This window comes from Protopterus annectens, chromosome 6.part0 (assembly GCF_019279795.1).
Source record: "Protopterus annectens isolate FY-2018-M chromosome 6.part0, PAN1.0, whole genome shotgun sequence".
NCBI classification, from domain to species: Eukaryota; Metazoa; Chordata; order Ceratodontiformes; family Protopteridae; genus Protopterus; species Protopterus annectens.
Window position 1 is genome coordinate 1,863,981,707 of NC_056737.1, and position 16,545 is coordinate 1,863,998,251.

The following is a 16,545-nucleotide window of genomic DNA, read 5'->3' on the forward strand; positions in this document are numbered from 1 at the left end:
TATATCTGTCTCTCCAGCATATTCTGTTAATTTCACATAATAAGCTGAGATCCCTGGAATGAATGACTCTTGCCCCATTTGATTTATTCTGTCAGCCCTTCTCTCTATTTTCTCACAATTCTTTATTTACTTTTTCAGGCCTTTTTAGATGAGTATCAGGTTCATTTCTTTTTTTATGTTTATTCATTAATTTGAAAATTGGTAACTAAGGGAACAGGTCAATTGACCCTATTCAGCCATGATACATACTCCATTGAAGCAAAGTAGATAATAGGATAACAAAAGTAAAAATACATCATATATCACACAATAACAAAAATACTTATCTAAAGTAAATACACATACAAAAAAGGTAGCAAGAAAAACAGTATTCACAATATTTCAAATAATGTGCAAAAAGTAATACTTCTACATGGTTCTTGTAAATATTTAATTTACAGTAAGTTTACAAGCCTACAGCAATTTAGTCAGTGTCATGCAAGCAGCTCTAGGCAGTCTCTGACAACATGTTACTTCAATTACGTATTGAAGCCATCCTCTGTTATTTGAGAATGGATTTCCTTATGCTGCCTCTCCAACTGTCACAACTTTCCAAGATCCTTTTTCAAAAAGAATAATTATTTTTCATTTCTGACTTGAAATCCAGTTGTTTATTTTAAATTAACCATTCGGTCTTTCCAAACCTCATGCAGGTTTATAACACATGAATACTGTGGTATGATTTTGTGCATGGAAGGCAGTTTTTATTCTGCAGCAACTAATAACCCCCCCTCCATGTGCCTGTTAAAGCAGTAATTCCTTCTTCAAATGATAGCTGTCTGGAAGGTTTCATTCCCATCATAATGCAGAGGAAGAGTTCTTAACTTTATACATAATTGGCCCTTCCCAGAGGCAAACATGCAAGGGTTCTGACAAAAGGGCAGACACACTTCTGCATGAGCTGTGTCAGCCATCTGTGGAGTCTGCTGCCTTTGCTGTGATCATCAGTGCACTGCTGCAGTCCTTTGGGGATTCACTGCAGCAGTGCCTAAGGACACCAACCCCCGAAGACCAAGGAACTAGCCAAATGGATTCCCTTTCTACTTCCTCCCTGCAGCCCGATCAGTAATTTAGTAATTAAAAAAAGTTACTGGATTCAAAACATACCTACCAGATAGGAATATGACAACTGATTGGCAATTACTCCCCTACTCATTTGATATTGACAATTTCTTCAGTGATAAAATTTCTTTGACAAATTACCATTGGCGGATATTTCAGAACCTCTGTTTTGAGAAGTAAAGAAAAAGTTTTACATATAGTTGTGAATGGTCGATTTAGCCCTTCATTGAGAAAACCTTCTAAGTAATTATGTCTTAACCACTTAGATGGCAAATATTGCTATATATTTATTGACTCTTAGAATTTGGTCAGGACATTTGAAAATTTGTAATCTTACAAAGATATGTTACAGCATGTCAGTTATAATTTCACCAGGGACTGTTCATTTAGACATGACCAAATGAAATGGCACTTTAGTGAAACTCAACCAGATGTTCATTTGTATTAGAAACAAATTAAAATTCAGGGCATATCAAATGATTAATTTCAAGACCTATTTAGGTGCTATCCACTTTATTTATAATAGGTATGGGGACTATTTGCTGTAGGAAATCATACATATTTTGTGCATATACACACACACACACACACACACACACACACACACACACACACACACACACACACACACACACAATCATATATATATATATATATATATATATATATATATATATATATATATATACATACATACATACATACATACATACACACACACACACACACACAATTATATAAATATATATATATATATATATCTATATATATAAATATATATATACATACATACATACATACATACACACACCCACAAACACAAATGGACATATAAAATGTGTGAGTAAAACAGTAAATTATTAACTGACTTGTGACTTTTACTTTTCTTGGCAATATTTTCTGTGTTGTGTATTTTTTTTCAGCAGTAGTGAAATGGGTGCCTATTAATGGTTTGCTTTGAGGTTGTCGTACAGTGTGTATTAACTAACATCTCCTGCATTGTGCTCCTTAGTTTAATGAAGATGGGCTATAGTATGGTTGGGGCATTAACCATTGCCAGAGTGCATTGTCTTCAGTAAGTCACTTAACAGATGCAAACTGAACTGCACGTGGCACCTTACACATTCTCAAGCATTTGAAAGGCAATCAGAGAATTAACATGAAATTTCATGTCTTACCATTTAATACAAGACTAATGCCAAACAGGTCACACTAAATTACACTGACAACTGCCTTGGGATTTATTTCTTATGCAAATGATGCTCAGCTATGCTGAGAAATATGCTTTGCACTACAACGCCATTCACACTTCAGCTAACTGACTAACAGGCACCGTTATATGATGCAGGAAGTTACGATAGGGGAGAACACCTTCACAAAAAGGCTGGCCACTAGCAGGCTCTCTCAGCTCTCTGTGCTGGCTCTCCTTCTTTTGGAATTTGCTTTTCAAAAGTCAAGGCCAATGTCACGGACTTCTGGTTGAGAAAGTTTACAGATTATTCCAAATTAGGAGCAGTCATAGAATCCCTTCAAGATGTTAATATCCTTCATGAACAACTAATATCTCCTGTATTGTGCTCCTTATTTTAATGTAGATAACTTAGAGTATGGCCCTATACCTTGTGTATGGAATGTATAGATTTATAAGGCTGATTGTGACTTGTTCTCACAATCTCATCTTGTAAACATGAAGGTGAATTCAAATGAACATCAAGCTTGATTTGAAGCTTTGTGTCTCTGAAGTAAGTCCAAACAATTCACTTAGGCTGTGCTAATGAGGTCTCTAAGAAGGCTGCGACATGCATGTCCACAGCTAGCGAGGTTTGGTTTTATTAGTCTGAATGTGCCCATAAAGACTTAAAAAGTAAAAAGACATGGGCATTCGGAAGCCATGTAGTTGAAACAATGTATGTCATTCGGGGGTCATTTACATATATCCGATGGGCCTCCATTACAGAAGGTTTAAGGTATTACACATTGAAAACTCTAGCTTGGCTGGATTTTTCTTGAAGATTTTACTGAATGGTTTGTATGTGTGAACATTTTGCCCTTTGGTTTATATAGGGTCTATATTATAACATCAAAGTTTTTAAACATCGAATGTTATAATATCAAACCCCAAACACTGAAATCTGAAAACATTGAACAGTCAGAATAGCAAATTTTTTCCCAGGGAAAAAAATCGCTATTCCGGGAAACATACACACAAACACACACAAAAAACAGCAATCCACACACATACACTTAAAATCCTACACCTAAACCTAAACTAAACTTTACATACATTACTAGCTATCCACTTACCATAACCCAACCCTAACCCGAAGGTCCATCACTATCGCACACTCACCTCACCCACATCCTAACCCTAACTCACCTAACCCTCCCCTAACCCTAACCTACACACAACCACACACTTACCTGACCTGTGCCCTAACTCTAACTAACCTAATCTGCCCCCTAACCCTAACCTACACACAATCGCACACTTACCTGACCCGCACCCAAACCCTAACTCACCTAACCCGCCCCCTAACCCTAACATCCACACAACCGCACACTTACCTGACCCGCTCCCTAACCCTAACTCACCTAACCCATCCCCTAACACTAACCTACACACAATCGCATACTTACCTGAACCTGACCCATAATGTTCCATCATATCAAACGCTGAAAACAGTGAAGCCACAGCAACGGTCCACCGAATTCTTTCCCTGGGAAAGAATTCGGTGTCCTGCACCTTTGCTGTTTTCAGCTTTCAACATTACGTGTTCGATATTATAACATTCGATGTTTAAAAACTTCGATGTTATAATATAGACCCGTTTATATATATCTATATTTCTATATCTATATGTATATGTTGTGTAGGTGGGTATACACACACACACACACATATATATATATATATATATATATATATATATATATATATATATACAGAGAGAGAGAGAGACAGAGAGACAGATATATTTATAGATATAGATATATAGATTACAAAGATTTTATATATATATATATATATATGTATGTGTGTGTGTGTGTGTGTGTGTGTGTGTGTGTGTGTGTGTGTGTGTGTGTGTGTGTGTGTGTGTGTATCTGTGCATGCATAGCACTATCTACTTATCTGCATATACAAATAACATAACATATACAGATACACACACACAAACACACACACAAACACACACACACACACACACACACACACACACACACACACACACACACACACACACACACACACACACACACACACACACACACACACACACACACACACACACACACACACACACACAGTTTTTCTAGTATTGGTACATTTTCAACTTTACAGCCATAATTTTACAATAACTATTTCACCAGCACCTACTCATCAGTCACCCAGTTACATAGTGATATGCTGTACATCCTCAGAACTTTTGTTGTGACTGAAATTGCACTAAGGCCACACCCCTTGCATCACCCATAACATCACCCATTCCCAGCCCCTCTCCCATCCATGTTCACCCCATTTTGCGACATCACTATGACATCAGCTGATGGGGAATGTCCTCTATTTCCATTCCTGCTGCTCCTTTCAGCTGATTTACTATGTTTTTCTGCAAAATACTCAAATACTATACCAAAATTCTGCAGAAACAAAATCCTTATAACATTTCTAAAACTTAACTCATCTAAAAAAATCTGCATAATTGTTTTATACTTCCCTCCTCGGCAAAACATTCCCATTCCGGAAAATATTCTAGCCTGGATATGTGAAACAATACTGAGCAAAACCATTAATCTAAAGGATTTTAACTTTGACTGGCGACATTAACATCGTGCCACCCAACAAACAGTGTAAACCTCTTTGGCTTTACTCAAGTTATAAATACTCCTACAACATATAGCAAAAATAGCATCCGACATCCCATCCTGGACTGGATACTAGTCTCTAACCATTCTAACTTTACATCCTAATGTATATTCCCTGACTCCTTAAGGGACCACCTACCTATACTCACAGGGCTATCACTCATCTCACCAAGCAACACAAGTTCACAACTATATGCAACCTACAAAAATTCAGCAACAAGCTATTTAATGAATCTCTAAAAACTATAGACTGGTCCATCCTAAAAAGGCTTCTCCTTAGTGATGCAGTTGAACATTTCAAAAGCAGCTTCCTAAGCATTCTACACTCTCTAGCCCCTCAGCGATCAAAGGAAATAAAAAATAACCATGTCCCACGGCTCACCAATCATGTAAAATTCAAGTGAAAGACAGGGACAAAGCATGGACTGTCTGGCTAAAGAATGACAATGGCATAAATCTACAGTTATACAGACATCCCCACCGTCAAAAAAAAAGAATAATATTGCATGACAAAAAATAAATCATACTATTCTTAGATTCAAGATAACCACAAAAACAACCCTAGGTAATTCTGGTCATCTGTAACGTCAATACTCAACCCAGGAAATAAAAATAATCCAAATCCATACCCCAATATACCACCTCTTCAAATAGCCATCAAATTAATCACAAACTTTATAGATTTCATATGCAACCCAAAAATTAACCCAACTCATCCACCCCAACTTAAAAAAAGTTGTACTGCCAGAGTGGTACTTTGCCTTTTACCAATTGTTTTCTGGGACAAGGACCAGCTGCCCTGAAACCCTTAATTGGATAAAGCAGGTATAAGAGTTAATTAGCCACCTAGCTGCTTGCCTTCGGAATGCAGGAGGAAACTGGAGTCCAAAGCAAAAACCAGCACAGTGAGTGGAAAGACATGAATGTCCAAAAAAGCACCCCAGCCAAGAAACAAAGAAAATAATCTAGTACTGTGAAGCAGCAATCCAGTCTAATATCCATATTATGTGTAATTCCCATCAATTTCAGTGTTGTTTCTCTGCTAAAGAAAATAAACTACTTTAGTGCCTCACTAAAGTCTGATGACTTAACAGAACTTTGCATTTGATCACTGTTTTATCTTATGGTTTTAGAAAGAAAACTCCATGAATTAATTTTCTTTCAGGATACATATTCACCGGTTAGTAAATCAGAAATCGATTTCTTAGATGTAAGAGAATGTGTTCGTATCTACCATCTGATCCTGCCCTAAAGTAAACGTATCTCTTTTAAAATTTTATTTTCAGCACAAAGGAAGTTTGCATTGTTGTACTTCATGACAGGAAGAAAGAATCACTTTAAGACTGCTTACATATTAATTTAGGTGACATTTCCTAAGCAACAAGCTTGCTAATGCCATATTAATAGCAGTATAGAGAAATTATGTAAAGTCTTATACCACCAGCAGGATTATGATGCACAATTATGTTGTTGAAGGCAAATGAAATGAGTAACAGAGACATCTTAATTTTATTTGTGCTCTATGGGCATAATAAAATGACATGTGTGTCCAGTTTGTTTTTAACTATGACAAACGACATTTTAACCAAATTAGAATTAAAGGCCTTTAAGGACACTCATCCCTAAATAAATCAGTATTAATGTTGAACTTTCATTTATTAATATATTAATTTCCATTATATCTTCTTCTGACTTAATCACTGATATAGTTCATGAGGCAATGATATATAACAACAGCTTGATAACTACATTAGTTTTGAAGTACATTAGCAAAACTGGCAGCCATTTACATTCTGTCCCTGGCCTTTGAGTTAATTCATTCTGGTGATCAAGTGATTTAATTTGGTTTAATGGAACGCCAAAGTTAATCTAATAATTTGCATGGTTGATAGTCATTTAGCAGAAGCTATTATTTCCACAGTGATTATTAACTGTTCTTGTTAAATAACAGCTGAAAATATTGTTTTTCAATATATGCACTTCATTATGTCTTTAGTCTGTCGAAAACAAAAATATTCATCACCAATGATACTTCCAAAGGCTGTATTATAGCATGAATCATTAAACTGAGAATAAACTCACACATTGAGCAGTTATAGTGGAAATTCCCTTGATGCTTTAATAGAGCTCTAGAAAATCTAATATGAAAAGAAAGTACATAAGAACAATATGAGTATCCTCAACAGGAAGATATAAATTGTTGTATTTGATGGAAAAATAAAATTAAAAGAAAAAGATGGCATGCAACAGGCTGCCAGAGATTATATTAGAAATTTCAAAGAAGGAAAATAATACAGCATTAATAAAAGAGTGGCAATACACTAATAGAAATATACAGAAACACTGAAGAATATTCATAAACAGCGATATCAAGAATTTAATTAGACTTGTTTGCCTCCAACATTATGGCTTTGCAAAGGCTAGATCCTATCTATTTAACCTGGTAAACCTCTGTAAAAGGGTTACAAAGGCTGTAGGTGGTGGCCGTGCAGTGCACATGGTATGTCTTGACCTGGCCAAGGCTTCAACGCCATTTCCCATACTAGCATTGCACAAAAGCTAAATGCTTTAAAGATTGACTCATATGCTGTAAGATAGCTAGATAGCAAACTGGCTGAAAGACAGAACTCACACAGTGCAAGTTGCAGCTACATTATCAAAAAGCATGAAAGTGACCAGTAATGTCCATCAGGACTCTGTGCTGGGATCTCTCCTTTGAATATTTTCTTCTTGGATTTCCAAGCAGACAGCCAAGATGCTTGAATAATAAAGTTTGCAGACAAGTGCACACTGTGTGTTTTTAAGTCACCCTATGACATACAAGCCCTCCAGAGTAAACACTCTCTAGTACACTCTTGGTATACTAAAAATGGGCTCAGCCTAAATGATAAAATGTGTGTTATCATCACTTTTAGTAGATACCCATCCCCTCATCATACTTTATTGACAGCACACTTCTACAAAATGAAGATGTAGTCCAGGACTTAGGTATTTGGGTTGATAGCTCCCTCTCCTTTGATCATCATGTGACAACAGTTGTCAAGAAATCCTTTTATTTAGTCTAGTTAATTGCAAAAGTAAAGCCATCATGGTCCAAAGAGGTAACTACTCCTTTTTACTTAACATTAATCAGACCAAGTATCTAGTACACTGTCTCTTTGGGATCTATCTTACTAAACATATCACACAATTATGAAGATTCCCAAGGCTTCTAAACAAAATCATAGGCCTAAATTCTCTGAGCTACCAGGAATGGCTGAAAGCTCTATTCCTTTATTTAGTATCTTTCAGACTTTTGAGGGGAGATCTGTGTCTCAATAGAAATGAAATGAGACACTTCCCTTTATGAAGTGCAATGAATGAAATGTCAAAGTGCTTGTGGAAGATGCAGATTTAACTTTGCTCTCTTGTTTCAAAGAAATGTATATTGACAAAGATTTTTGTGTTTGAGAAGGTATAGCATACAAATGTGTTTGTAGAATAATATGGAAAACAACATTCCTATAAGTAATAAGTATTTACAATACATACACAGCAATAGTATTTTTAATGCTTAATAAATTCAGTTGTGAATGACATGTAAGAGCAGTAAACAGCCAGTACTGTACCATTCTGTGCCACTGCAGACTGTTTATAGCATAAGCATGCAAATGATTCTTGGAGATAAAATTTAAGCAAATTGTTATCTTTACCCTTTCATGCTGACAGTTTCTAATCCTACTAGGGAGATTGCCTCTATGTTATAGCCCTAAGAAAGAGAATGCATGCAATATAGAAGTTAATTTATTGTTACATCTATGCAGTATAGGTGCCTTACCCGAGTAAGACCAGAAATGGTAACGAGTATTCATTATTACTATTATAGTATAATTGAGATGTCAGTAATAAGGGTGTTGCATGTGATGAGGCAATGTTCTGCACACTGCTACATGAGATGCTAGTTTCTCCTTTAAAGGTGATAGAGTGATATTCCATCTGTAGAGTGAGTACAGCAAAATAATAAAACCTAGTGAGCTTTTCTTTGATGATTATGATATGAGAAGAGGACTATATTCTAACTGTGGTTGTAGAATATCTTTACTTATTGCAGCTATACTTTCAGGGGTCAGGAAGTCAGATATTTTGTGACAGCTGCAAAGGGTTGAATTTAATTTTGGTTTCAAGTTATTGATGTCAAGGAGCAATGTCAAAGTGGGATCAAGAGTTAGGCCTAAGTATCTGAAGGAGCATATATGTTTAATGCCATGTTTACTGTAAGAAAGAAAATATCAATGACTGCAATTTGTTTTAAGTTTTGGTTGCACCCCAACATTGTTTTCCCTTAACATTTAGGTCAGTACTCATACTCAGTTGCATAAATGCAATAGGGGTATCCCAGATGTTTACAAATGAGAGTGGCAAAGGCAAGGCTCATTTACAGTAATGCAAAATGCCTTAAGTATACTGAGATACAAATAAGAAATTTGTTAAGGGGTGTATGCTAATGAGGCATTCTTGTGATTCATAGTCCAATAAACAAGCAGTACTCACATCTGTTGTCAAAAGTGTTGCTTCACCTTTGATACCTGAGTTGTAATCCACGAACTTGCGTCCTAGCTATCCCTTTAGTAGTTAGTCCAAAAATGCACAGGCATTTCCCTGACATATGAATGAATTATTTCCCCAGCAATCCCTTCATATGGTTAGTCTAAGTATGCACAAGCACTAAAATAACACAAAATAAATTGTATTGCAGAGCAATAAATAAATAGTCTGACCTTGTATGCATAAGCACTTCACTGACAGTCAATTTAAACATTTCCCCAATAGATCCCTGCAGTAGTTTCACTAAGTATGCATAAGCTCAAAAATTAAGCATTTCTCCAGGTGATCCCTTCAGTAGTTTAACCAAATATGCAACCACACAAATGAAATATATATTCCCCAGGGCAAACCTTTCAGTAGTTTCAACAAGTATGCACTAATACCAAAATGAAACATTTGCCCACATAATCCCTTCAGTAGTCTGACCAAATATGCACAAGCACCAAAATGAAATATTTCCCACGGTGATACCTTCAGTAGTATCTCCAAGTATGCACAAGCAACAAATTGAAACATTTCACAACACAATCCCTTCAGTATCATGTCTGATTATGCACAAGCACAAAAATGAAGCATTTCCCCACTTGACCCTGCAGTAATTTCAACAAGAATGCACAGTCACCAAAATGAAACATTTCTATCAGTGATCCCTTCATTACTTTGTCCATGTGTTCACAAGCATGTCACTTGTCGCTCATCCCTCTCTAACATAGATGGCAAGCAGGTGGGGTATTTCGTTTAGATGTTTTAATACATACAAACAAATCAGGATGGATAGCAGCATCATAAAATACAAACAAACTGGATAACAGATAGACCTTACAAACATACATGCTTACATCTCAGCAGCTTACTACAAAATGACAGTAAGGCTCACACATGCTCAGTATTTATACACTTGTGCAAGCCCTTGGATAGCTTCTTAAAGATACATACACACACATTGATCTACATTCTCCCTCTTAAAAAGATTTTCCTTGGTAAAAAACAACATTAAAGTTAGACATGCATTATGATAGACATTAGAAACAAAACACAATGTTCATGTCCATGTTGCCGTGTATCTACTACATGGTTTGGAGATGTGACCAAATCTCGTAATATAACAATCTGGACTGAATTTAGCAACAGGGGCAGTCTTCGGTGAACAACTCTTATTAGGAACTTCTGGAGTCATCACAGGATGTGATGTGATGATATGTGCTGTGGTATAGTCTCGGACACTGGTATTAAATGCTTCCAATTCCAGCTAAACTCTGCTCCTTGGGATTCCACAGCATACAATCTCAGCTCTGGACAAATATTGTTCATGATTCCAATCCAATCATAACCTCTGTATTTGCATCCTTATCACTTCTTATTCTCATAATGGATAGAGCGGTTTGCTGGTTATATCATAGTATAACTTCTGGGTTAAGCGTTTCTTCAACAGATTGGTTTTCAATGATCTGTTTCTCTTGACACATGGACCGAACAATTGACTACTGATTGGTAATGTGGTTCTGGTTTATCTCGACAGATTCAGACTTTATTTCAAACATTTTCTGTAGTAATTTGAATAATTTTATCAATATCAGACATATCAGTTTAGTTGAATATTGTTTAGAGTGTTCTGTATGCCTTGTTTCATATTTTGTGAATAAGAAATAGTGCTGAGCAAGTTTTAACATCTGGAATTCTTTCTGATCTGTTTTGCGAAGTATACATACAGTAGGGATGATTCACTCTTCTATATTTCTGCAGTTCCAACCGAGTGCCCCTCAAACTCAAACTGAAGAATTTGGATTCAATCCTGGTCTCAAGTCCTTTTAAACATGCTGCTTCTGACACCATGTTGCTCTTCCCTCTCTTAACATAGATGACAGGCAGGCAAGGTATTTTGTTTTGATGCTTTAATACATAGAAACACATCAGGATGGATAACAACATCATAAAATACAAATGAACTGGTTAACATACAAACCTTACATACATACATGGTTACAGCTCAACAGCTTACTACAAAATGGCAATCAAGCTCGCACATGCTCAGTATTTATACACTTGTGCAAGCCCTTGGATAGCTTCTTAAAGGAACATACACACACATTGATCTACATCACTGACACCAAAATGAACCATTTCCACCAACAATCCCTTCATTACTCTTTTGTTGTCTGCACAAGCATGTCAATGACACCAAAATGAAACATTTCCTGCAATAATCCCTTCATTATCTTTTCCAGGTATGCACAATCACTTCACTGATACCAAAATGAAATATTTCCCTCAGTGACCATTTCAGTAGTTTATTCATGTATGCACAAGCACTTCACTGACACCATAGGTCCATAGGTTCAAAGGTGTTTACTAGGCTAACAGACCTAGGGCCTTTACAAGCCTAGACATATTTTACCCATGTTCCCTAAATGACCTTGGTTAGATGGGCGTTATTCACAGAGTGAGTCTTTGATCAGCATTGACTGCCCTGTCCATGAGGGACATAGGTGTTACCCCCAGAGAGAATTTATGGTCTCCCAACCAAATGTCTAGGCTGCACTTGAACAGGGTCATTGAGGATCTCTGCTTCACATGAAATGAGAGTTTATTCCAGAACAGAGGCAGTCTGTGAGAGATATATCTGTCCATCCAGCATGTTTTGTTAATGTCACATGCTAGGTTGAGATCCCTGGAATGAGTGACTCTTGTCTCTTTTGATTTATGGATGTGCAGTACTTCCATTCGGACAGGGCCAGAGACTGCTGTGTAGGCCAGGTACAAGTTGCATCTCAGCAGCCTGTAAGATACAGAGTACAGTAACAGGGTTTTCAGTCTTTCCATGTAGGTCTTGTCTTGGTGGCCCTGAATTTTCTTGGTAAAAAAACTCTGTGGTCTCTCCAGCTGCTGCATATGTCTGGTGAAGTACATGCAAAAGGGAGAGTTGTACTCTGTTAGTGGTCTGAAGAAGGTTAACAGCAGACAGAGAACAGAGGTACAGAGGAGTTATAACATCCTTAGTCTTGGATGCAATGCCCTTACTTATAAGATGCACAGCATAAAAGGTTTTCCTTACCCCTGGGGACACATGGTGATTGAAGTTTAGATTGCTATCAACCTGTGTTCCCAAATCTTGCATCATTGCATTTCAGCTTGGAGGGGGGTATTGTCAATATAGTAATTTGCAGGGACTTCTTTTTGTCAAAGGGGATAATAATGCACTTTTTTGCATTTACTTTTAGTCTATTGCTTTACCACCCATCATTTGCCTGTGTTAGCCCCTTTTGTAATATGTTAACATCATTTGGAGACACAATGATTGCGCCCAGCTTGCAATCATCAAAGAGCTTGGTAAGCCTGGACTTCTGAGAAATAAATTCCAAGCAGTAGAGAGCCTAGCACAGATCCTTGTCATTTGCCACTGGTAACTGATTTACTGGTAGAGGTGGAATCCCCAGCTTTGACAATATGCATTCTGGGCAGTGAGCCAGCTGGCTACCCACCTAGTGATGTATGGGTTAATTCCTAGCTGGGAGAGATTCTCAGTGATACCTGAGTGGGGAATTGTGCCAAAAGCCTTGGCTAAGTCACAATAGGCAGTATGTACTGTTTAGCCTTCATCCGGGGCTTTAATGACATTGTTGAAGAAGTCTACCACATTTAGTAAGCATAATCTACCCTTAACAAAGTCAAACTGGGTTAGGTCAAGAATGTGAAGGTCGCCCATGCCCTTGTTGATGGTCCATGATGATTCTTTACATGGCCTTGCAGATAATGCTGGTTAGGCTTATGGGTCTATAGCTCCCAGGGTCAGTTGATGGACCCCTTTTGTCCGAGGAGATTACTGTTGTTGTTCTCCAGTCTGCTACAGAAAAGCCAGTGCTCAAGCTGAGATTAAAGGGAGTTCCAAGTGCCTCACTAGGTCTTGTTTTAAATTGTTTTGTAAGCAGCCTGGGATGTTATCTGTTCCCATAGAGGCCATGTTTTTGGCCATGGAAATTGTGGCTATGACCTGCTCTTTGGAGATATTAGGTAGAGGACTGGTGTCAGGTATGTTTGGGCTTTGGCTGGTGGGAACAGAGGAGGTGAAGTTTGCATCAAATCTGTCAGCTAGCAGGTTGGCAATTTCCTCAGGTTCAGTATGAGAGGTACTGTCCACAACAAATTTGGCACATAGTTGGGTATTACCTTTTAGATTTCGGACATAGCTAAAGAATGACTTGTTATTATCCTTAGCTAGGGATACTAATTTAGCTTCATTAACTAGCTTTAGAGGACTTTACAAAATATCTGATTTGCTTATTCAAGCTGTGAAGGGTATTCTTTTTCTGCTGAGTAAATTTCCTCTTGTTGATAGACATCAGTTTCTTCCTTTTGTTATACAACCTATTAACACCTGAGGTCCATCAGGGTTGCCTGTTTTTTTCTGGAGGACCTGGTTTTGATCCGGTCAGGTACAGCAGAATTGATACAGTTGTTTAGGTGGTTATACAGGGCATTTGTGTACTCCTCTGCATAGGAGTTATTGTTGGCTGTGTTAGCGGGGGTTTAAATATTTTTATACTATCACCTAGTAGGCTGTAGTTTGCTTTGGAGACATTTTTTCAGTTTTTTTGCTCCTGTGTTGGTGTCATGTCTGATCATTAATTACTTTGAAGACAGATTTATGGTCTGACCTTACAAGGAGGGCAACACACAGGTGATGGTACAGTGACCCCCCCCCCCATGTTGGTGTGTACTAAGTTTAGGACATTTGACACCATTGTGGGGGTGAAGACTAGCTGTATCAGGGCATTTGTATTGACAAAGTCCAGGAACCTCAGGGCAAGCATGTTTGTGCTCATGTATGTTGCCCAATTGAAGGAAGGATAGTTGAAATCTCCCATGATCAAAGTGTTCATCTGTATAGTGACTGGCTCTAGTAAGTCCACGTAGACAGTGTGCTTCTCTTGGTTCATGGTGGGTACCTGCAGTTAGCAATGATGTGGTAGGGTGTTTTACCTAGTTAGTTAAAGCTGGAGTAGCTCAAGAGAGTCATGCTGTTTAAACAGTCTGGAGGTGTATTTGGCTTCAATGAAGATGGATACACCCCCACCTTTGTTCTTTCATACTCGTTTTGGGGTCTGATCATGTGGAAGACATTGTAGCCTTGCACAGCTTTGGTGCTCTCTGTGGCCTTGAACCATGTCTCAGTGACTGCACAGACATCAGCATCTCCCAATGTGAGGAATGCTTCCAGTGAGGGCAGTTTCCTGTTTAGTCTCCTAGCATTAAGCAGCATAACCTTGAGTATGTCTCAAGTGGATTTTTTTACGTCAGAAATGTTGTTGTTTTGACATTCCCTATAAAGGCACTATGGAGGAGGCAAGTGCCTTTGCCAGTATCTGAAAGCCTTGAAGAAAGAGGTGAAAACAATCTCTGGCAAAGCAGCATGTTCTGTTAACCATGTCTCCCCAGACTGACAGATACTTGATCCCCCTGGAATGACATCCGAAGCTAAGCCAATTGTTGAAGTCAACATTTTTTGTCTATATTGTGGCATCACCCTGGGTGAAGGTAGAATGCTTCTGTGGGCTAGGGAAATACCTTCCTGGAACACATAATCTGAAAGTTCAGTCATGTCTCTCTTCATATAGTCCAAAGAGGTACATCTCAAGTCATTCACCCCGACATGTACTATGACAGAGTCATAACAATAACTGTTATTTAGTGACTTGAGCGCATGTGTGATTTGAAAGATCCTGGCACTTGATAGGCACCTGACTGTGACCTTTTCCTTGTCCAGCCTGGTGATATGGGCATCTATCTGTCTTAATGTGGAGTCCCCTATGACCAGGACATTTGATTTTGAGGTGTTTTGCCTTATGGGCTTATTTTCAGGGTAACAGGTATGTGTATTGTTATATGTAGTGGATTCGACTTGGTTTACAGTGTGTGCAAGAGATATGAGCTTGAGAGGCCTCTGATCCTTTGGTAGTCTTCTACTGAGTACCTCCATGTATGTGAGTTTATGTGTTGTGATCTTGTTTTATGTGAGAGGTGATGTGTGTGCTGACAACCTGTTTGATGTCTGTTTTGTTGTTATGTGAGAGAACTGATTCCAAATTCATATTGTAATTACCTCTCACATATTGTATTTGTTTGTTTCAGGAGTAAGTGATTGTCAGTATACATGAGGCAATTACTACACATTGCCTCAGTACACCCATGTCAATCAGGCTGGCCGGAGAAATGGTTGGAAACTGATCATCCATTATGGCAGGTATTTACCATAACCACTATTAGGGAGTGGGTTAATTTGGCCATATTTTGCTCTAGGATTAACAAAGGAGCTTATTCAATGGAAGGCTGTGGGTGAAAACTATGGCAACAAATCTCAGTGCACAACTGGGTTTCCCGCAATGCAGCATGGAAGCTTGAGAGGGTTCACTAACAGACGTCTAGGAGACAATTGTCTTTCAAGGTTTTTGGTGTGTATAGGGCACTGCTGAACCCAGTTGTGTGGCACACAGCTACATACAAATGCAAGGCTTAAAATACAGGTGAAATTAAACATTTTTATTCTAAACTACCAATGGAAAAGCACACAATGAACTTTCCTCCAGTAATCTCCACCTCAGATGAAGCTCAACCTACACACTTCTTCCACAAGGGTGCAGGCAGAGCCCTCCTAATTTACAGTGGTTGGAATAGTGCTGAAGTGTAACAATACAGCCTAGATTCAGCAGATCTGAATCTAGTCTATACGATGCACTAGCTATTTAAAACAACAAAACAGCCTTTTTAAAGTGTATAAAAATACAGTAAAAATCAGCAAAATTATAAAATACAGTCAGCAAAGTATAAAGGAAACTCATAAGATACTTATTTCTTTCAATTTTTGCAGTGGATGCTTTGGATTTCAGCAGGATCTCTATAGATCTCTGGCAAAAGTCTCCAAACATTGAGTAGCTCCAGTTAAAAGAGAGCAAAACCACGAAAATGCAAGGATTAAATACAGGTGAGATTAAAAACTTTTCAGCT